Source organism: Dermacentor variabilis, chromosome 5 (assembly GCF_050947875.1).
Source record: "Dermacentor variabilis isolate Ectoservices chromosome 5, ASM5094787v1, whole genome shotgun sequence".
Lineage (NCBI taxonomy): Eukaryota > Metazoa > Arthropoda > Arachnida > Ixodida > Ixodidae > Dermacentor > Dermacentor variabilis.
Window position 1 is genome coordinate 65000372 of NC_134572.1, and position 21384 is coordinate 65021755.

Sequence of the window (21384 nt, forward strand, 5' to 3'; positions counted from 1 at the left end):
CGCACGAGCACAACGTATATTCTCCACATTTATGTTGTTGTACTTTCCTGCGATGCCACATTCGGCATCGCAGGAAAGCCACCTTGCTGTTTATTTGTCGATCTATCCATGTCCATGTCGTTCAAGTTCTTAACACTACGCCAGAGTATAAAAACCTTTGTAGTGGAGGACTCCACATTAACTTTTACTGGAAGTTAGATTCAAAATGTCAGAAATCTCAAAGGTTCCCACACCGAGTAAGCTTCCGTTTCGTCGGCAGTGTTTCGCGTACTTGACGGCTATTTGTTGCAGCCGCCTCAAAAACAGCTGAAAGACTGGATTTGATTTCACTCTAATAATGTCACGTATGCTATGAGCGATTGGCCGAGAATCGGATAGAATTACAAAAAGACAGTCGCTGTTTAGAAAAACAAAGGGAACGTCACTCGGTAGGGCTTAACGGAGATCAATAGGAGTTGAAGAGCTGCATGTGGTACGATCCCTTCTTCCCAATGTCGCGCCTAGGTTATTATCTGCTAAGCAGTGCAAGGAAGATGACGATGATGCAAAGCTATGCTCACTGCCTGGACTAAAATCACTTTTTCTTCTTGCCTGACAGCCAACGGGGCACTTCCTTTGATTACATTCGTGTCACGCGCACAGAAAGGAGGGATATACGGCAGCAATTATGGCGAAGAAACAGGAAAACACTGCGGTTAGGTTGGCCTCTCGGCGTTCTTGAGAGAGCCGGAAAATGACCGTTGAGGCAAACTGCAGTGACACTGACAAAATCGCTTCAAGAGGGGAGAAGGCATGATCAGCGACCCGAAGGGGCCACGTGCGAAGCGACGGAAATTGGGTATCAGAAGAAAGACAGGAAAAGGAGAAACGATATACATAAAGACAAAACAAAGGGTCCCGCGCGCGCGCAGCAAGAATAGCGGGCAAAGTGAAGCGGCGAAGGGCGTGTGTTTGGCAGGGAGGGAGCGAAGACGAGAAGGATGCCCAGCCCGCTTAGGTTGAAAAGTCGGGCGTTGTTCCGCATCATCCACACGCGAGCCGCCGACACAAACTTCGCTAGATAGAGAGAAGGAAGCAAGAGGGAGATGAAGTTGAGCGCTCGAAGGGAGAGACGAAAAGGAAGAGAGAGGAAGATGAAGGGCGGTGAGGGAAGCCGAAGAGCTCTAGCTAGCGAGGCGTTCTGCAGAGGAGGAAGAAGAAATACGCGCTCTGCCTGCGATATGACGTAGCGAGAAAGAGTGGAGAGGAGATAAGAGCGGGCGCCGAGGCTGAGGAGAAGCCCAGTCCAGCCCTGGAGGCCGATTTCTTCGCTGCCGGGCTAGATCAGAGAGGGGAGCAGGGCTTCTCCGTGAGGAGTACGAGTACTAGGAGGAGGAGGAGGAAGGAGCTCGAAAAACGGGCGAAGCGAGACGGAGGGCTCGTTTCTTTCTCCACCCAATTCTCTCTCTCTCTCGCCGGCGGCCGCTGCAAACTTGTGCGCGCCGCACGGCCAACAAACCGGCGGCTGCTGTCGCGGCGAGCAAGCTGTTTCTGCTGCACGAGCCGTTCACTCGCGGCGGCTTTCCTGGCAGCGCGTGCTTCCCCGACTCCACAGCGTACTCCAGGGAGCGATCGGCTGGATTACACGCACCTCCTCCGTCGTTCCCACCAGGAACGCTGTCAGCGGTTTTATTCTTGTGCAACCACAGTGCTTTGAGCTTCCCTTTTTTTCTTCTTTCTTTTGATTCACCGCGGTTTCCTGGATCCGTCCGTGTTGACCCCGTGTTGTTGGTGCTGGTGCTTTTTTTGTGACTTGGGGGCCGGAGGCCCGCATCGTCGTCAAGCGCCGGCGTGCCCCGAGGAGAGGATTGTGTGCAGGGCTCCGGAAAGGTAAGAAAGCAATCATGCCCTTCCTTTGCGGGCAAGCATCGGGCGAAGGCGTGTTTCGGGTGGAGACGGGCGGTCGGTTGCTCACGAGCGTTGCTCGTTCGCCTCCCTCACGTGGTGGTGGACGCGGCGGCGCCCCGCGAACAGCAGGGGGCAGCGACCCGCCCGCGTCGTCTTGCGCGCGTCTCGGCCCGGATCTAGCGCAGCTGCTGTCACTGTCCCGGACAGCTGCCAACAAAATGTGGCCACTGACAGTGGCACTGTCAAGCCTCGCTACACAAAGCGCAAAAAAGCGATATGAGGAGTCCTTTTCGCGATATAAGGATTACTTTTTTACTACTCCTTGAGAGATTGCGCTCGCGACCCTTGCAGTTTGCGGATACGGAGGCTGTCGCGTCAGTCCGTGACTTCGCGCGCGGTGTAGCGGAAGGAGACAGCATTTCGAAAGCTTTGACGGTTTGCTTCCCTTCCTTTCCACGAATCCTTATTCAGAAACTAAAAAGGGCCAAATTACCATTTCGAGAAGCCAACTCGACACCCAGGTGCTTGTGACGCTCGCCGACACCTCCCCCCCCCCCCCCCCCGCATGCTATGCTTACAAAAAAAAGGCATTTCGAGAACAACGTCTAGCTCACTTTCCTTTTGTTGAAAATGTGCAGCATCGTAACTGTTAGCTAATGCGAAGTGAGCTGCCCCTACAGATATGCGTACTGCTTCGCAATTGCTCCTTTCTTCCTGCTTGTAGACGTGTTTTTCGTTCGTGCAAGAAAGCATATCTCGGCTCGCACTTGTGTCGTTACAAGCGAAAGGCATCCGTTCCAGCTCGTGTTATGTAACGCCCCGCCCTCGTCGAGCATGTGCGGCGTGCCTTGTTTTTGTTTACTTCCGCACAACTGGCCCATGACGCGCGAAGGCATGACGTAACGACGAGAGGACGCACGTTTATCTCGAGCCAGTCAAAACGCGAGACGAAAACCCCCTCGCCTCAGCTCGGCATTCGCTGGTTCGCTGAGGTCACGTGACCACGTCGTTTGATCTCTTTTTGGCCTATGTGGGCGCAACAGGCCCCGGTTGATCGATAAAAATTCACCGGCGTACCGCCACTTCGATGGCTCAAAGTTCGCCTAACGTGCGAATAATTGGCGTGGCGCTTGGTCGTGCGTTTCACAGGGTGTGTTCGAATCGTCCCCCTCGGGGCGAGCGGTGGCCGAAATCTGCGGCAAGTAGTAGCTTCGATCACTTGGCAGATAAGCGGCGGCATTTGGCTACCAAAACGCTACATCGTGTTTGCGTTCCCGCTGCTTTGCCTGCTCCGTCGCGTGCCAAAGTTGGCAAACCGTCGGCAGTACACGGTACCTGCCAAGATTTGATCGTGCAGCGACCGCAATATCTCGGTTTCGGGAGCTAGCGCGAGCGAACTTCGGCTTCACTGCAGTGGAGCCAAAGTTACAATCGGAGTTGCAAGGCAACTGCTGTTGCCAAGAAAACACGATGATAATAAACATGATGGCAATCATATCTGCGCACCTCGAGAACGGCCCGACGTATACTCCTTGACCACAGAGTTTCCCGGAAACATTACAGGCGTTGCGATCGTTCAGCTTCCACAGGAATGACGAGTAATGCATGGACTTGGTCTAAGCTTCATGCTTGTGGCATCAGCCATCCTCGTGGCGTTATTTATTGCGCTTTATTTTCCAACATTTCCACGCAATAATTGTTTTCTAAACGCTGCAAGGCATCGATTCCCCGTGCACATGCGTAATCGCGGCGAATAGTTGAATTTGTGAAGCGACAGCTTGCTCAAAAAGATCAGCTTGCAAAGTCATAAATCCGTTCGAAGGCGCAAGCACGATTAAGTTTGCCCAAATACATTCGCTACTCATCGTTCCCGCAGCCGTTGCTTGCGCGAGCTCCCGTATACACTATATCGCCGTAGTTCCCTCGAATCAGTTTTGCAGGAAACTCCCCCTTAAATGTTGTTAACACTAAATTCCGCTAAAATTTGCATTCTGGGAGATATACAGACGCCCCGAGAGAAAATGCAGCACGCTGTGGCAGTGCAGGCCACCCATCGGCCAGTCTGCAAAGGTCCGGCATTGCACGCGCAAGGACGCTCGCCCGCAGCGACCACGACGCGCGCACCGGCCGACGCGGTCTACCGTGTGCCGGCGCCCAGTCGCACGCTAATGCATTCAAGGAGGAAAAAAAAAAGAAGAGCGAAGCTGTGCGCGATCACGCCACCCTTTCCGCGAAAGCGGTTACGTGCCGCTGCTGCTGCCGCCGTTGTGAAGCGAAGCAGTCACTCTTCGCAAGCCGGCTGAAAGGGGCAGCTGGTCCGTGCGGCTCTCCAGACGCCGCCGGTCTTTGTGACGAGCACGCACATTCGCTGGCCGCCCCCGCCCAGCGCGCGCCGCGACATCGCTCCCCTTTCCCGGTGGTGGTGGCTGCTACACCTGGTCCCATCAGTGCTGTGCAGCGGAACAAACGATACAGGACGCACTCAAATCGACGCCATGCCTAACCCTAGCACGCTTCACGCGCCTGTCTGCTTCTCGTGCCGAGGGTTTCTTGTTGGGGCCCCTTGAAATGTGCAAGCTTACTGCGTTCTCCTTCCAAAGTATTCCAAGTTTGCTCGTTACGTACAATGTTTGTTAAAGTTTATATGCTATAATTACGTGTGTCTTCATTTTTCGGGTTAAGTCCAACGGCAGCTGCACATAAGGTAGGCATTTCATAAAATATGTGTTTGCCCATTTAACAAATATAAGCGGTAATCACCGTTAGCTCACTAATGATGTGTTAAAACGGACCACACCGTGGGTCATTATAGTCGAGCTGGGTTGCACGTATCAGCATCTATGCACACGAGTTAAGAAGCTTAAGGTCAACTTTGTTGTTCAAACGTGTTTTTGCAATCCTCCTCTTGGCCATCAGGGTTTGACGGGGCAGAAGTATTTGCTGGCACCTGAGAATCGGGCCATGAATCCCGACTCACTATCCGCGGTGGAGCGCAACGTTTTGAGTGCGTTCCAGTCCTACATAACGAAAGAGAGACACAGTCGTTGCAATTCGTTCCCATAATCTGGTGAACAGATATCGCGCGCTGATCATGCAACCAACGACGCAGTCCCGTGCTCCTCATATCGTGTATTGCTCCCCGAGACTATTCCGCGAGGGCGTGTCACTGCGAATGGCAGGACCCGTATCATCGGCTGCACTGCAGGGACCTGACCTGCTGGTGGGACGAAACGTACTTTTGATGCGGAGCGGAAGAAGCACTCTGCTGTTGCTGCGGTTGCTGCACACGTGTTACCGTGCCAAGTAGTCTGGCAGCGTTTGACAGTGCTTTCGGTTGCTCGGAACAGCATTGAATCGAAGCAGCTTTCACGTGGGGCGGTTTCGCGTTTCCCAGACGCAGAAGGGAAAAGCTGCAATATAAGTAAACCTTTACACTTAGTGGTGTGTTTTATCTTATTTAACTGTTGCTAATAAGGTGGTTATGTTTTCTCCTCCCCAGCTTAAGCTAACGCGGATGAAAACACGGGACTCTTTTCAGAAGCGCTCTCTCTTGTGCGCGCTTTGCCACCGCAGCTTTCCCTTCACAGTCGCAGAAAGTTGTCCCCAGAGAACGCACGTCGATTCCAGGAATCGACGGCGGGCGCTTGCCGACTGCATTTCCTATCCTATTCATCGTGTCCCGCCTCGCCGATGCAGCTGCGTCGCCGGTGAATGCCAATGCAAATGGCGTCGCCGCCTCCGCCACAAAAGACAAATCGTAAAGCTGCCCGGTAAGACGCCATCTATATAGCGCGCAAAAAGAAAACGTGCAGCTCATTCTTGCAGCGATAAAACCTTTTGAGCTCTTAATGTTGCCCACCTTTATTGTTCGTTAAATAAAGCCACTCCCCTCCAGATGATCTTATAAGTCGATTAATGCTGCCTTGAAACAATTATACAAGAGACCACTGTCGGAGGAGCTATTGCTAGGCGCATGGCCACAGAGTTGGCAGACGATAGAGGCAATGCGTGCTCTTTCACGTTTCTTGGGCAACACGGGCCTGGACTCACGCTTGTGATGACATTTATGCAGTGTGTCCTTCACCTCGTTCCTCTCATTATCATCCCCCATTGTGACCCTTTTTCTTCCCCTTCCCTTACGTAGAGTAGCAGGCCACATGCTCCATTTTCCGGCCGACCACTCTACATTTTCCAATCATTAAACTATTCTTCTCATGTGTTTTTCACAATTCACTTCCGTGGCTGCAGCGGAGAATGACTACGTGTGAGCAAACGAAAGAAAAACGGGCAGCGCCACAGCCAAATGTTCGCAATAGCTTTTGAGTCGGACCGGCTGAATTATCTGTACAAGTACTCCGTGCACAGTGTTGAAACTGACTACTTCTTCGCACCACGATCCAACAGCATTATTACGGCTTGCGGATAATGTACAGAGGAAATGTTGTTTTCGAAAAAGGCTGGCAAGGATCCAGTGTACTAACCGACTAGCTTATGTATGCGAGCACAAGTGCGGCTTAGCCTCATAACCTACCCTGAGCAGCACTATTTAGCGAGTCAACCAGCATACAAATTGCTACTCAATGTTTTATCTTCGTGCGGCGATCGCAATAACGTCTCTAAGCCTGAACAAACCTGGCAGAGGGAGCCCCCCTTTTACGCTTTGAACTGTGGAAGTTCCTAGCTAATTGTCTGCTGACCGAGGAAAAACACGCCGATATTTCAAAAGTAACGAGGGCACAGAGCATACGAGATCCGAGCGCGAAGCAGTCACAGCTAGCCTGGCAAGCTATGGCTCCCTATTAATAATAAAGATAAAGATAAATTCTTATTCAACTTACAGGCGTCTCGCTACGTGTTTCTTCTTGCTATTAGAAACGTTTAACAATCATGGTTTCTCTCGTAATCGATTGGCGGTCGGCCTCACACACGCCAAAAGCAAAGTACTTAAGATGGCGTGATTCCCACAAAAAGCTGCTCTTACTCGGGAAAAGCGAAAGCGAGAACAAAACGCAACAACATTGTCGGCAAGCGGTTGCGCCACAGTGGCACGATGACACAAGCGCAACTTGTATAGCCAGAAACTAGTAATTTTCCGGCGGTTAAACACCGATTACAGCACATCAAAGACCATTCTCTGACAGCGCGTTAGGGTTTGTCAGCAATAACATAACGCCACATCGTTACCCCTCCCGGTAAAAGCAAAGAAAATCACCGCATGCAATTTGTACATTCTGCTGCCAAATGCGCCTTAACACCTCATTGCACACAAGTTACAGTGGTAAGCGGCCGCGCAAACGCCCTCACTGAACAGGCAAGCGTGTTATTGATTAGCCACGGAATATGCCAAAGACGGAAACCCGATCCGCGCCCTTGAGACGGCCATGATACTAGTCTCACTTACAGCCGCTCGCCAGCAAAGCACTGGAGAGCGAGGCTGAACAGCTAGGAATGGGATAGCGGTCTCGCGCATTGCGTCTACTTCCACGAACTCCCGTCGGCATAAAACAGCACCTCCCTTTTCAATATAGTCGTTGTAACAATTCGTCTCAGGTTCTATGAACCCTTTGTTGCACCCGGTAAAGTTTCTGTTGAAATTCATTTTGCACGTCGCACGTGACCTACGTGCAAATGCATTCCGATCCTACCGCTTTCTTTCATCGGTATCTAACGAAAACACACACCTACAACAGCCGGCAGATAGGTTATAATAAGTAAAAAATACGTACGAACTACGGCATTCAGAAACTTAGCTACAGAATTTCCAGTTTTTTTAAGCGATCACCATCCTGCTGTAAACATTATCCAGGAGAGTAAATCATTCAAAGCTTTCAAAAATAGCATCACTATGTATCTGTTGTCACTGCAGGCATGACCACTCCTTTTGTTCTTTTTCTGTTTTTTCTTACAGTATTTTCCCGATTGTAAGTAAATGTTCAATATGAAATAACTCCAGTTTCAATGTTAACCAACCACTCTGCATTTCCATCTCGTTTAGTGTTTATTTTATGCGCTGAATGTCTTGTGCTCTCGAATGAGAGCAAGAAGGGCACAGACTCCTTGTCAGGCGTCCACTTGCATGAATAAACTCTTTGACCTTTGCAAGAATTTCCATGCAACGAGCGCCGCAGAAGTGACTTTTATAGTTAACTTTTAAGCATGCAGGTGTTCGCTGAGCCGTCCAACATAAGGCGCATGTCCACTGATTTCTCTTGAAGCATGCGTGAATTGGCAGCGACTTGCTGCCACAACCATGACAACAGCGCGCCTCAAGCTTGGCAAGCGACACGCAGTTGCGCTACCGCTGACAATGTACACCCTGCGTGGCATGCATATCCCGCAATGATTTTCACATCGTAGGACTCTATAATTAAACAACTACCACGTAAGCGTGTAAGCGTAATTCTTGCACAGAAGCCGAACATAAAAGACGCGCGACGTACTACAACACAGCATGCCCACATATATTTAAAGAAATTATTATGAATTATCATTATTGGCGGGGATCAACTTCACAACCGAAGTTCGTGTCCCTCGAATGCACACAGACGACTTCATTTCCTGTTTTCGACATCCAGAATATATAAACCCGCGATTTCATCCCCGTGCGGTGTCATGTTCTATCGTTCCCTCTCTTTCGGTGGTTGGCGACTTCGCGAGTGCCCTATTTCGAGAGGGCAGGCCGACACCTCGCGCCGATTCGGTTGGCAAGCGCCGATCACTTTCGACGCGGCGAGCGACCGCTTGCCCGAGCCGCAGCAACAGGTTTACCTCATCGTCGGATCGCAGGCACGTTGGCTGACAGAAGAATCCGCGAAATAAAAAAAGAAAGCAACAACAAATTCGGCGAGTCCCGCGCTGTCGCACGCCCGGGCGTCGTCCTACAGACGCGGAAGCGTCGCCGTCGTCGGACCGTTGGCCGCTTTCCAACTTTCGGCTCGCTGGCGGCGGTACATTGTTGTCCTCCTTTTTTTCCTTTTCATTGCGTCGATGCGGGAGGCGGCCGGGCGGAGGGGTACAGCGCACTTTCTTTCCATTAGGCACCGCGCGGACCCCAATTAGCCGGCCGGCAAGCGCGCGTGCCGACAACGCGAGAGGCAATAACGTCTGCGGGACGCCGGCGGTCGCGGCAGTTCTGGCTGACCTTAATCGTCCCGCGCCAAGCCAGTTGATCACACGCGCGCACGCACACACGAGCTTCGAAAACGAAAATCGGAACACATTAGCGCCGCTTCGCCTGCATCGGTAGCGAGCAGCGCGTACCCCCCGCGCGGCCCCACATGCATGGATGAATCGCCACTTGCGTTTCGAACGCTCGCAAGTCCACGCTAACTTCCAATCCGGCTATAGCTGAGGCTTCCCGGTAAGAGCACGCGTTCTTCTCCACCAATTAGGCAACTATAGTGGAAAATTCACAAACGAGACCACACGACAGAGAAACGCACCGACAAAATCTGTACGCACGTGACGCGTGAAATACGCGGACGATTTTGCCACCGCCTATGTGATGCCCCATATGTTCACACGAACCTGACAAAATCGGAGCGACCTGGCTCGTCGAGTCGGTCACCGGATTGATTCGTGAAAAGGCTTGTGGGTCGGGACTATAAAACACGTCGTGGCGAATTGGATCAGTCAGCTTGCGATGTGTGTGCATGAATCGACTCGCTCGAATCGCTTCGCGAACCCCGCGTAAGCAGTGCAGGGTCGGTATCGGTCAGGCCGACTTCTGGCTCCATCCGCCCAAGCGTCTATAGTTTACGCAACCGAAGCTTCTCTTCCCCTTTAATGCGTGCGTTGTTGTCGCTACGACACCTTGATTCCCACCGCGTGGAGCCGTAACAACGAACTATTAGTCGAGACGGAGCGTTATTTCGCGTGAACGAGAGGTGTGTCAGTTGAGAAGAGGCCGTAGAAAGCGCTCGTCATCATATTGGCGTCGCCTTAGAAATGTTCGGTACACCCCGGTCTTTAGCAGAACTACAACAATGGAAATGCGAAGATAGCGCGGCTTCCACGCGTATCATTAAAAACAATGGCACTCACGCGCTCCGGCAAGTTTAAAAACAAAAGGTGGGGGGGGGGGGGCAACGCGTGCATGGCCTTTCGCTGTTTCCAGGGCTGACAGAAACCATATGCATTCTTTGTAATCGCTGCGGTGCACCATTCAAGTAGCGAGATAAATATATTTACCAATTTCCGGGTAAACCTATGCCGATTACGACAAAATGCCCAGTTTTATCTGTGCTTGACGAACACACACGCGCAAACACACACACTTACCACACGCATAAGACATGCAAATGCGGCATTGCTTGTCGCGCAGCAACGTTTAACTATACGGCACACGAGCCATAAAAGGAGGCAATTAACGGCCAAAGGAAACGCTCCATCATAAATAACGGGATTAGTCAAGCGTCAAGGCTCGGAAATCAGCACTTAAGTGTTTTGTCGAGAGCAAGCTGACCAACGTGATATCATAGAGCAAGAAAGGTCAGAACGGTAATTGCGTGCACAGCGGACTTATCTCGTTCGCACACTCACTCATTCGTTCCCTCACACGGGCGTTCACAGCAGAAAGACGAGCATTATTTGCGTCCCCACCCGAAAGCGCGCCAACTATTCTTCGTTCAATATAACCGTATTCTAGGCATAGCCCTATAGTGTAAAATACACGGTCATGACCAAAGCGATCAACAACGCATTATCCATATAAAGGTAGCTCAGTTTACGATTCAGCATGGACTCTGTATCGCCGTTCGCAAGTCACTAATCAAGATGGACACTTAAAGAACACGGTTACGCAAAGTGCCCCACCCAGTTCAGCGTCGCCTATCTTTTTAAAAGTGCGTCGTACACCAGCAGCGCACGCGCCGCGGCGGCGGCCCTCATAACGCTGCGGGTCAGGCCGAGCGCGACTTCGCGCGCAATTTATGTGCGCCCGCGCAGTCACGCGTGTGCAATCAAGACTTGCAAAGAAGCGCAGAGGGAAGAAGCGGCGGCACGACGCTCTTGCGGTCGACGAAACTATAAATCTACGCGCGCGACCACTGCAGCGGCAACGGAGCGCTCGCGGCCGACTGACGAGCGAACGACGCTGTCGCGTCCCGAACCGCCAACGGCTTCCGGGACGGCGGCAGCCTGCTGGCCAGGCCGCTCTTTGCAGCGCGTAGCCGCGCAAGAAGGCAACAACGGGCGAAGATGCAACCTCGAGAGAGAGAGAGAGGACGCTGCAGCGCGGCAGAGTCGCGCGATGCGAGAGATTGCTCTATAGAGATAGCCCCGGCGCGGCTGGGCTGTCCAAGCCGCATGCTAATGCCATGCAAATCTCGCCCGTATAGCTGCGGCTCACGCAGCAGCAGCCAGGCAGGCGGGCAGGCAGAGCCGGTGAGCTATGGCAGCGCCTCCCCTTCGTACTTGGCCTCGGCGAGTCAAGGCCTCGGCCGCCGACTCTCGCTTAGGCAGGAAGTATAGAAGTGTGGCCGCAGTGGGGGCCCCCGCGCGAATGTGGGTTAGGCAGGCACGCAGCGCTCCTATGCGCGCGTTACGGCTGGCCTCTCTCGGACCGTTTCGCGCCTGCGTTAAGGAGTGCCACCCATGGGCCGCCCTTTCGTGAATGCGATAGCACTGCGCGGGGCCAACTATGTATCGTGCTCGTTAGGGAGTCTCACCTCCTTGCCACTTCCTCCCGCAACAGGAGTTAATGACGACTGTGGTGGCCACACGTCGTCTCTTCTCGCCCTTTGGTTGCCCGGAACACAAACTGCTGGAATTAACGGCAGATATTGCTTACGTTAGATGCTTTATGATTGCTATAAACGTCGATAAAATTCAGGAATAGCTATGATCTCCCCTTGAGTGGCGACGGAGGTTGCTCTTAAAGAATCATTTATTATGATCATCGACAAACATTATCTTACGTGTGCTTCGTTCGTCACAGAGACATTTCGATAAAACGGAGCACCTACGGCAGCAGTCAGTCTAGGAAACGAGCCCGAACTAATGTTACTTGCATGTATGTAACCTGTTTCTGTTAAAGTACCTTTTGTACAAATAAAACTTCCCGTTAGACACGTTCCCTTTGTTTAAAGAAAAGAAAAAGGAAACGCACGCAATTTTTGTTCTAGCCTCGCATTAACGCTTGTGCTTCGTTAGCCGCAAAGGTCACAAGGCGAAACCTCGCGTCGCCATTCCGAGTGGACAAGCACCGGAGCATGGTTTCCTAACAGAAGCATTTGAACCACTCCGATTCGGGCCAATCCACGAATATTTCCTTACGAGGAAGACTGGCAAGCTTTGCGATTCTATTTGAGCTCCCCTTGTCTCAGAACTATTTTTCCTTTCTCTTTCTGTTTTAGGCCTATATACCCAACTCGTGCGCTTTAAGCGAAAGCCACCCAACGATACCACATAGCCAGTCCTCCCTCGCACGGCGCCTCGTGTTTTGTTGGCACGTGTTCAAGCGTGGCTTTCCGTTCCTGCCATTACGTTTGGCGCATTGTTTTGTTCGCTCGTGCCTCTTCGCGAGCATTCGTGTATACGCTTCCCTGCCAAGCTGGATAAATGGGGTGCCGCTGCCGTGACCCCCGCGACGTCCACTTAGGCATGCGCAAACTGTCAATGTCTATTTCTTCCTCTTACGCAGCAGACCCCGCGCGCACCCAGTTAACAGCTGCCGGTTTGTTGGCAATCGTGCCTGAACGTCGAGAGAGAGAGACTGCTCGCAAGGAAATGTTTAATAGATTCATGTTAAAGCAAGAACTACGTGCAGAAAACCAGGCGAAAAAAAATTTAATCGCCGAGTCCCTCGAAGAAAAGTCCTGAGCGTCACCCGAAAAGCCGTGAATTCGCCGCACGGTAAGTGGGACCACAACGACACGACAATGACTACGACGATCACACGATATGGCGGCACGACGGCTCTTACTTCGTGGAATCTGGATTTTTGTTGTTGCGGTTGTTGTTATTAATATTCAAGAGTGGGGACAAATAGGTAACACGAGCGTGATACCTGCTACAAACGCCACGAACACTGGCTGAAGTCCTCTTGGCAGCTTTCGCTGTAAAAAGATAGAACTGCATAAACGAAAGGAAAAAAAAAAAAGACAGTTGCCAGGGTCACTCGTGTCGTTGTGTTCCTTCGCGGGACATAAGCAGGCGACTGCGCGTGCGCGCTGACCGCTGATGGTGCGCATGGCGGAATGGAAAGCATCGCCGTTCGTAACGGTCGGTAACGATCTTTTGTGTTGCGGGTAGGCGAGCGAGGCGCGGCGAACGTGCCGCTCCCAGCGTTGTCGTCAGAGGCGATCTTTGAGCCCCTCTCCAGCAGCGGTGACCCTTCGCTCGCCGTTAGGCCTGCGCAAGGACGCGGTCGCGTATCGCAAAGAGCTGGCAACGCCGTTCCGCGGCCGCTATCGCGCGCGCACTCCCGGCTGGGCACTTATCGCGTGCGCACTTACTTGGCTCTTTCGCTCGTTCGCGCAGAGAGAGATATATATATGTGAAAGTGGTACGCAACTGCTGCAGCGATAAGCACATTAAATAGCGGTACGGCCCCTCCCCCCCCCACCCCCCCGTGGAGGGATAGGTACCACATGTGTAGCATCGGACAGAGCCTAGCTGCTCGCACTTCGCGATCCTGTATAGAGAGCTTCGTCGTTATCTTGGGACTGCGAAAGGAGCGCAGTAGCCTTGGAGTAGAGAAAGACGACAAAGCACGAACGGCCCAGCTTGAGAGAGAGAGTAAACGTTTATTGTAGTAGAGGTTGTTAGGTTATGGTGGATGGAGCCCCTCTTCCAGGGCGGTACTGGTTACAGCGGCTCGCCGGGACTGGTCAAGGGTCGCCAGTTGGCTTCCCAATTCCCTCCCACGACCAGTTATGGAAAGTGTTGTCCAGCAGCGGCGAGATGGCAGCCGCCGGGCGTAACGTGCACTGGAATGTTATGTGTTCCAACGCCGTTGTTCCTTCGCAGGACGGGCATTTGTTGCTCTCTTTTCTCTGGGTGCATTTTGTGTAGCCTGTGTAAAAGTGGGAAAGTGTTTGTTTGGAGGCGGCGCCAGTCCCGTGCTTGCCTCCTGTCTAGGCCCAGCTTGAGTCCCCGGTGTCATATGAAACTATACTCCGTTCCGTACTTAGCAGTCAACGCTGTGGAAGCCACGCAAGCAAATCGGTCAAGAAAAGTCATCACTCTGCGCGTTCCGTCCATGCTTCGCTGCGCGCCAACAGCGTTCGGTCGCGCGAGCATGCCCGTGAGGCTCCTCGCGACGGGTTGCAAAAAAGCCCGAAAAGAACAACAAAAATAAAAATGATCTAGAACAACGCATTATCAGCCGTATACCACAGTGTGTTTCTTTCTAAGTATTAAAACTTCTTTCATTCAATACTGAGCCTATATAAAAGACAGTTGCGCACAAGTGATGTCAAAAAACATCGAACTATATCCAAGTGCCAACGAAGCCACTGCAAGAAGTCTCTCTAGCCTCCACAGCGTTGACTACTGTGTATGGAACGGAGTATAGACCGGTACTGGCAGCATTTGCCTATCCAATGGACTCTCCTGACTTGTGCGGCAGATCCACGCTTCAAAAATATCATAACTGCTGACAAAAAAAAAGAATAACAGGGTTAAGGGTTTAATGTCCCGAAGCAGCACAGCGTGTTATGAGTGACGAGTGTAAATCTCCGGATTAATTTTTACCACCTGGTGGATATAGTTTAACCCGTCAAAACACATGAGCGCTTTTACATTTCGCCCCCATCGAATTGCCGCAGCGACATCGTATTTTATCCTCAGCATATGCAGAAACACTAATTCTCAACGACTATATCACGTATCAACACAATCAGAGAACTCTCGCATAACCCAGTTTCCCACCGTAGTGAGTAGTTGCATAGTTAGGCTACCTAGAATGTTCTGACGGACGTTAGAGTAGAAAGTGAAAGTGCTAAGCAACTATCGTAAGATTCCTGATATAATCTAATGATATAAGTCTAATGTGATGATATAAGTCTAATGTGATGCGAGGTAAAACTCTGGGATGCAATCGGTCATGTTATGCTTAACACGCCGGTTCTCCTCTCAGATCACGGAACCTTAGCAGCGTTGCGACTGGTCAACACTTGGGAGGAATACCTGTGTCACACGGGCACATTTGGAAGGCCTTCAAGTCGACGGCCTTCGAAATGCCACAACTCTATCGACTCAAAGGAGTTGTCGCGCTGCTACACGGCACTTTCGAAAGGCCGTTGAGTGGTTCACGTGTTTCTCGTAAAATTACGTGGCGCTGCGGATCTTTACTTTCGTTTTCATGTCACGAAAAGTTAAGCAACATTAAAACCACTTAAAAGAACTATAATTTCTTTTATGTTTGTTTATACATTTAAAGAAATGTTTATACATTGCCATACATATATGTTTAATCTTTAAGTTGTTGAGTAGCGAAACTGCGGCAACGTTTGCGTCGCTGCATGTCGCTGTTGTCGAGAGTATGTGCAGTTCGCACATATCAAGTGGCAAGAATACTTTATTGAATAATTAATAACACCCATATATAGTATTTTTAGAGCATTTTGGTTTGATTTGTTCTTTCTAACCGATAGTACGAGCACACTGTGAACGAGAGGGCATGTTCGCACTGTTTCCGTTTCCGTTGCTCAAAGGCCATCGAGATTTCGATAGAGTTATAAGGTGCTCCGTTGACTCGATAGACTATTGACTCGGCGGCCTTCGAAACCGTACGTGTAGCAGCTCGAACTTGACCTTTGAGTCAACTGACTATCGGTTGGAAGGCCTTCCAAACGCCCGTGTGACACGGGTAGAAGACACCCTTAAAGCTGCCAAGTACTGAAGGCTTCCATTTTGGCTGCCTATAGTTGAAGGGTGCCCCTTTAGCGAGATTATTACGGTGCCCGCCGCCATGCAGAGGACATGCTCCTCCAATACCTACAATCACTTCTTTTCATAATTTTTGGAACAGTGAAATAAACGGAGGATGTTACACTGGTGCAACTAAACAACGCTTGATTTTTTTTTCTTTCTTTCATGGAACCGAAAACCTTCTCGATACCTAAATATTCTCCTAATCGAACATGCTAATACGAGACTCTCATTTCACGCGCCGAAACAGGGAAGAATTAAAAAGAAAAGGGGAGGGCAGGGGAGGAGACACTTTTCCGAAGTGCCGTATTTTACAGTATTCTAGATGGCCAGACCACACTGAGGCCCTTAGGCAGCGCCGCATCCACAACAGGAGCGCGGAGGACTCGGTCACGCTCGGCGGCCCCAGAGACTGCAGCGCTCGGGAGGAGGAACCCGCGAGTGACCCCGTACACAGGAGAGGCGCTAAGCGTGGCCTTCGCGGCGCGTTGACGCCGGGGAAGCCGCTCAATGACCAACGGATTCGCACGTACTTACGCGCACTGCGTGCTGTTTCCTCTCCGGGGTTGCCCGAGTACGTTTGCGCGTGCGCGGCTGACGGCTGTCGGAGATTTACGATGCCGTAACAAGGACGTAATGGCGAGTGGAAGGGCTCGCACGCTGGCTCCTTCCTGCGGAGGGATCGCGAGCAGTGGCCGTTTGGGCTGTTCTGCTCGGCACTTCGCAGCTGACCCAGTTTGCGCGGGACACCAACAAGCGCCACTTGCAGCGTCCGTGGCGCCGGAGGAAGCAGAACATGCTCTGCGGTGTGGTGCTTGTCGGAGGGGCTTCATATGTATATACGCTTTCATGTCGCTGTGAAGGCGCTTTTTTCTTTTTGTCTTTCGCTAAAAAAAACTGCTGGTTCTCATTAACGTTCTCTATCTCTCTCTCGCTCAAACATAATGTCAATTAAATACAACTTTCCAAACGAGGAAAGCGTAGAGAGAGAGAGAGAGAGAGAGAGAGAGAGAGAGAGAGAGAGAGAGAGGCAAATGAGAGTAAGGCAGGGAGGTCAACCAGAGCTAAAGCCTCCGGTTTGCTATTCTGCACTAGGGGAAGGGAAAGGGGAAGTAAAGACGGAAGGAAGAGCGGCGACAAAACTAAAGAGGAAAGAGAAGGACGGCATCATTATAGCCTTTATAATAGGCCACTGCCACGTAAGCAGGGCAACAAAGCGTAAATTCTTCTGTTGACTGACAGAGGCTCAGATGATTTACCACTTATCTACTTTACCCTGCAGAAAATAGGAGAGAGAGAGAGAGAGAGAGAGAGAGAGAGAGAGAGAGAGAGAGAGAACTTTATTGCTAGAACAGCATGGAATACTAAAAAGAACGAGGAGTGGATCTCCTCGTAAGCACTGAAAACATCATCCGCTACCAGTATGGGAATTCGACACAGAGATTGACCTCATAGGAATGACCTGACCACACTTTAGCACCTGTAGTGCAGCCGTCACCATGAGCCCGCACAACAAACCACCATGCCTTATCCAGGCCAAAGCGCCATTCCTTCTGCAAATAAAGACTTTATTCATTCATTCATTCATTTCTAGAGAATTCTGTGGTCGAGCAGGGTATCAGCTGTCGCTACTTGCAGACCGCTTGCAGACAGCAAACGTGGCAACATTACAGTACACAAGGAAACGCTGACCAAAGGAATCGAAATTGGAGGCAACATGTCTCGTGTGTCTGGAAAAAAAAAAAAAAACGAAGGGAAGACTCGTCCAAAATTGGCAATGAGGCTGCATATTTCGGGCTCCGCTTTCGTCGGTGCAGTTGTGCCGGGCTGATGACATCGAAAGACGCGGCGACTGTGGAGGGGGGGGGAGGAAACTGAGCCGAAACCGTCCGCCGCAGCTGCGGAATTCGCGCTTAATTTACATGACGGTTCGCGTATCAAGGACGCGCCGCTGTTGCATGAATTTTTTCCCTTCTTTGTTTCCCTGTGAAGATGCGTGCAAAGGGATAAACAGCGCTTGCATGACGAGGAGCTGTCGCGTTTTTGCTACAAACACGAAAGTCAATTGCTCTCGGAGGCGCGCTGCGTCTTGCCATGTGATGATAGCTTTGCGAATTTAACTTAACGAAAGTTGCACTAAAGGCGCCGAAAAATACTAAAAAGTGCCATCGATATGCGCCGAAATCCGGCTCGATAATAGTACACGAGGTAATCGAGTGGACTATTCAACTGGAAATTAGTCACGGATCGTGCAGATGGCGCTGCTTACCCGCTCAAATTTTCTTTGGCCCAACGAGATCCGTTCAACAGAGCGTGTGACCTACTGTCTATAACAGCACACAGTAGCCGTATGAGTATTTCACATGGCGCCGTTGGACATCCTCGAAACCGCTTCCGTCAGTTCTACACATATGCACTGTCTCGCTTCTATCACGTATCAGAACCGAACAGTATCAGCAACTTCATTTTGCGCCAGTCGCTTCATCTTGGTCGTGTAAGGGAAGCAACGCAACTTCAACGAGGAACTAGACCAAGACATACGGCTCGTTATCTTATGCGGATCCCGTATCTATTCCTCGTTGGTCCTGCGCTGTTCCCGTTTCTGCATGGTGCTACGCAGCGCTACGGAGAAACATACGCTGTATGTTTCTGTGTCCTCCTCGTGCTGCTTTTCTTGTACCATCGGCACCACCGCCGAGATAACGTAACGACTCTATTCCAGTTCTCTTAATTTTCGGCCCTTCGTCAGAGGTCCGAGCGGCAGCACCGCCTACGTCGTTATCGGCAGCGGACGATGAGAGAGGAATGGAAAGGAGGAAGAGGAATCGTTACACTAGGCCGGCGCACATTTCCGGTGTTCCTTGACCGTCTGGCCTCCGCGAACTGGTAAGGGGTTGCAGGTCGTCATCCCGGCTCTTCGACAGAAGGGCACTATGCGAGGATCGGACCGGCTCTGCTCGGAAGCAGACGGCCCCGCCACGCGCACCCTCCGAGTTCTCGCCAAAACAATGCCGCGCCTCGCCGTCAAGGGACAGGCGCGTGCATATACAGCAAGGGCGATGGACACCGGAGATGTCCTCCCGCCGTCCAGTCGCGTCCTCAGGATGCGAGGGAGGTGCGAGACTGGCATGGCCGCGGGTCTGCCGGCCGTTATTGTTCCCCGGCGGAAATACTCTTCCCGCGCGCAGCCGAACCAGTAAGCGCGGCCGACCGAGAGCGTAGCCCCGTGGGCAACAAAAGGACGTCGGCTCCCACGGTCGCGCGATAAGGGGGGCCTTAATGCGCGTACATGCGCCGCGCGCGTTGCACTACGGCGTGATCAGAGCGTGCGCCGCGCCGCGCGGCCGCAAACGAGCCGGGCTTCCGTCACGCTCCGCGGACCGTGAGCGAACGACATTTTCGGCGGGAGAGAGCGAGCACGCTTTGCTCTCACGCCTTCTCGCCATCTTCACGTACCACCCCTCCCCAACTAGCTTTTTGTCTCTATTTCTTTATTCTTTATTTTTTTGTCTCTTGGTTGCCCTGTGGAAAACGCATAATGCGCGCTCTTGTTACATTTCCTTTTTTTTTAATGTTGTTTCCGTGTAGCCTCATTCATGCTTGCTTGCTTGCTTGCTTACTGCTGCATTCAGAGGGGACGGAGGACAACGGCGAGCACACATTCTCACGACGCGAAGCGCGGCGGCGTCAAGCGCAATCCTTTGGGCAAATAATTCGAATTGAGAAGAAGAAGAAATAAATAAAAAGAAAAGAAAGAAACGGGGGGGGGAGGCTAGTGTAGCGCAGAAACGAAGGAAGAGGCTGCGAGTTCTCACACGTTGTCGCTCATGCAGTAAGTGCGACCGTCACTCGTCATTACTGACTCTTCTTGCAAGCAACGTCAAGGGCGCGCGCCCATGCAAGGATGTGTGGCCCGGGGCGCTGAACCTCGCCGAACGAGCTCAGATTGTATGGTACTGGTGTTTGCGTCCCTCTGTATACACAGGCGGCAGCAGCCTGACTGTGCGAAAATTGCCCACCTGTAGCTAATTCTGGGCAATGCTACCAATGCAGACGTTCGTCGTCAGACAGAAAAGGCGTTCTGTTTCCTCTGCAGCGTGCACTTCTGTTTGTGTCGTTACCGTGTGGTTATGTGCCTATTCTCTTTTAGAGCCAGCAGGCGTTGTGTCCCTCCTAGGGGCAGTTGCCAACTATAGCTCTCTTCCTCTTCGCTGTGACTTCTTAACTTCTTTTTTTTATGTCAGCAAACCAAATAAACAAGTATATAACTTGCTCGCTCAGCATCGCAGGGGCAATATTACATGCGACAAAACAAAGCGACGAATGGGGCTAGTTCGTAGTTGTTCATTGTTACTACATACTCTAAGTACGTGCTGCACAGCTAAATAGTTTACAATGGCAGCTGCAGAGGGTAATTCCTAGAGCTTTACTGGCCTTCTTAGCAAGCTATCTTCGCGCAATGTATCTTCACGTAGCAAGCTACCTTCACGTTTCCTTGGCCATGAAAAGTCACCAAAACGGAAAACTCTTATTTCTCTGCAGCCACGATTCGATCCCGGAACGACGACCTGTCAGCCCCTGTGCCGTGCCGTCCGTACATTCCATTTACGTCCTCCTTCCCATCGCTGTCGTCGGGAAGACCATTGCTGCTTTGACTAGCACTTCACTATACTATAGTTTCGCTTTTCCGATATCTTTTCGGACAATTTCTTTCTTGGATTGCGTCTCTTTCCCCTTTTCTTTCCTCATTTTTAATTTTCTTTTTTGATGTCATAAGCAAGCTTAGATGCACTTTTTAAAATTTTAGATGTACAAACAGATGTACTTTTTGAACCAGGTACAGCACGCTCTGTCTGACGTGTTTTACCCTAGCCGGCTTCTAGAATGCCGCACGGAAACAGTGAAATTGAGCCATATAGGCCAACTTCTATCAAGGTAGGCTTCTAGCGAGTCTCTAGCCGGAAGTGAAAGAAGGGATCTCCCTCTCCCGTTTTAATCAGCCGGCAGCGGTGTCACGCCTTTCTCGACGCCTTATTGAGCCGCGTTGGGCGTGAACGATGTCGCGATACGAGGCGGCGTGCCACGATTGTCCCGCACGATAGGCTGGCTCCACGCCAATTCCTGCGCTGCGCGCTCTTCCTCTCAACGTAAGGTGGCCATGGCAGCGCGCCACGTTCGGTGGCTTAGCGTGTAGCGCAGGGTCCAAGTGTGTGCGTTGCGTCAACACCGTCGGCGTCTCGTGTGACACTGTTTGACGGTCTCAGATGCGAAGTGAATAGAACTAGCCCGTTCTCCACGTACGAGTCTCTCTGTTAGCAACACGTTATATTTTCGTTAAATGCACGCAAAACTGCGGGATCAACGGTAGCAGTAAAATTATTGGCTCTCGCTCTCTTTCACAAAGTTTCCTTGGCCATGCTGGCCAAAATTTAGACATATAATTTCTTTAAAAGAAAGCAGCGAGGTCGGACTGAGTAGCAGACTATCTTCTTCAATTGCTGTTGTGGCCTCCGATTTGAAGGGTCTGGTGTCGGGGCTAAAAACGAGGAACCAATAAAAGCCAATAGGAGAAGGGCGAGTCTCACTAGCTACACGTGGATGTTAGGACCCCCGTGCCGATGA

At 51.4% G+C, this 21384-nt stretch overlaps 1 protein-coding gene across 1 annotated transcript in view; it reads left to right on the forward strand.

Moving 5' to 3' along the window:
- Positions 1-1483: 1483 nt before the first annotated feature.
- LOC142582705 (semaphorin-5A-like) overlaps positions 1484-21384 on the forward strand; it is a 171615-nt gene continuing 151714 nt past the window's right edge. The window contains exon 1 of the mRNA XM_075692668.1: positions 1484-1869. The gene's annotated coding sequence lies outside the window, so the exon portion shown is untranslated. The remainder of the gene's footprint in view (positions 1870-21384) is intronic.